Here is a 2,486-nt window from a genome sequence, read left to right as displayed (position 1 = left end):
TCTCTCTCTCTCTCTCTCTCTCTCTGTGTATCTCTCTCTCTCTTGGAAGAAGGCAGAAATGAGATATTATAAACCATGTGTTCTAAGTTCTTGTTATTTTTTCTTTTCTTTTCAGGGGGCACAAGATTATAATGCGCTCTGCTGTAGATATTTCACGACGCTAACCAGTTCGGATATGCAATGTAATTGAACAGAATGCTTTTTCGGTTGATTCATGTAAATTTATTTACATAAGTACAAAAGAAACCCAGCCCACCACAAAAAATACACATGGATCAAGGTACCATTTATTTTTAAACATTACATGTTTATCTGTAGGCCTACTGTAATTCTCTTGTGCTCTCTGTCAGAAAGTTGCGGAAAACATCCATGGATTTGCAATAGATATATTGTGACGAGAACTACAATATACTAGGCTATGTATCTCAAGCCTTAAAATGTTATCTCAGAGACAGAGGTAAAATGCATCAAATTTAGAGGAGCATTTTTAATCGCAGTTGGCTCGGCTACATCCTCGGTTTCTGTAGGAGACTATATTATTATACCACGTTGAAAGGCGCTGCAAGAATCTTTAGGGGAGGCGAAGACCAGGTCCATACTAAAAAGGTAAGTGGGCAAGGTAATCAAGAATTTTTACTGAGCAGACCTATAGAAGTGTTCCTTCTTACTTTATCCATCCATCTTTCATTAATTAAGATGAAAATAAGAAAAATTAAATAATTTTAAGCTCATGTTTATTGTGTTACAATTCTTTGTTATTCTTGGTAATCTTTCATTCTTTTGCCCGAAAATGAAGTATCGGATACAAACCAAACCGGAAATGCAAACCGCCACCAGTTCTGTAAAACTAAATACTACACCAAACAAAAATAAAGCAATAAGTCTCTCGAGTGAATCCTAAACAAGGTGAAGCAAAATAATTAATGTTTTGTAAAATCCTGTTATTACTCCTTGATAAACCTTGCACTCACCCTATTCATCTAGATCTGCACAATAATAGTACTATGAGAAGAGTAGACAATTTTGTTGGAAATTAGAATACTATAGTAACCTAGGCTACACATTAATTATACACCATATAGATCTAATGTAGGCTACACAAATTATGCTGTTTTAAAAAGAATAAGTAGTCCTATAGCGCATAATTTTGACATCTTTTTTAAGGTTAAAAAGAAATCCGTTAAACTATATCATTTTACAAAGATTTGCTCTAGATTCATAATTATTGTGGGTGCTCCCATAGTGTGTGTGTGTGTGTGTGTGTGTGTGTGTGTGTGTGTGTGTATGTGTGTTTGTGTGTGTGTATGTGTGTGTGTGTGTGTGTGTGTGTATTAAGTGTGTGTGTCGGCGTCCCAGAACTATATTCGCCAAGAACAAGAAGGATGCAGTAATTAAACAATGAAGCGACAATTAACACACCGGTACCACTCGCCGAGGGTTCACTGCGGCGGCCTTTTCGACTGCACCCAATCCGCCTTTATAAAAAAATCAATCTTCTAGCTTTGTAAACCATAGGACTTCAAATCCCGAATAAGGTTGGCTACCCGATGTTCCGAAGTGACGGACTGGGCACAATACATGCATGGTTAAATGGAGGGGAAGACAGGGATGGGGATAGTCGAGGGGATGGGAAGTATAGCTGGAGTTTGCTCAATTAATCGAAGGCTTGCGGGCAGCGGACGGCTTGCGCTAGAGGCTTGCGAGCAGGCTTGTGCTTTGTTTTGCCTCCCGCTCGCTACCGGGGGGAACTTCCGGTGAGTTGTGACTCGCGGACAGGCTTGCTGTACTGTGTCGTGACGTCACGAACTCTCATGGCTGTGGGCTCAGTACATATTATGATATTACAGAAGATTCTGATTATTTGCGTTGAGAGGCTTGCACCAAAAGTGCAAGATTGTTGTTTTTTTCCACAGTCGGGATGTACAAAATAAAAAGCTCTATTCAATGCACTTAAAAATTAATAATGGATCGGCTATTCTTACGATGCAAAGGCCTGTTTGTTTTTCATTTGCACGGGCCAAGCGCTTCGTCGTCCCACGCAAAAGACCTCAGTTCGATTCCCGTATGGGGAGCAATTCTTACTGAGAACCTCCGTCTTTCAGCTGGGGCGTTGTTCCCTCTCAGCCCAGGTTGGCCCTGACATTGGGTTGAAGTAGGCCTAGCCCGTCTCCTAAATGTTTCTGTATTATGTCACTGTGAGTGTAAAACATCTACAAAATAGGTTACATACTTACGATACAAAAGCCAATAACAATTACCCCTGGAGTTTTCCATTCTATGGTAATCTAAGTCTACTTGTTCTTATTACTACCAGAAACCTGGGTCTCTGTTATTACAATACCACGCTCCCTCTCACTTATCTACTCGCAAAGCTGATCAATGGCGGGAAGTTAAATATAGCTTTGGTTCTCTATGTCTTGCACCAAAACAAGCACTGCCTCTCCCAACCTCCACAGTTCAGAGTTCACTCTCTCTCTCTCTCTCTC

Source organism: Aplysia californica, unplaced genomic scaffold, assembly GCF_000002075.1.
Source record: "Aplysia californica isolate F4 #8 unplaced genomic scaffold, AplCal3.0 scaffold00003, whole genome shotgun sequence".
Lineage (NCBI taxonomy): Eukaryota > Metazoa > Mollusca > Gastropoda > Aplysiida > Aplysiidae > Aplysia > Aplysia californica.
This window is presented reverse-complemented; position numbering follows the sequence as displayed.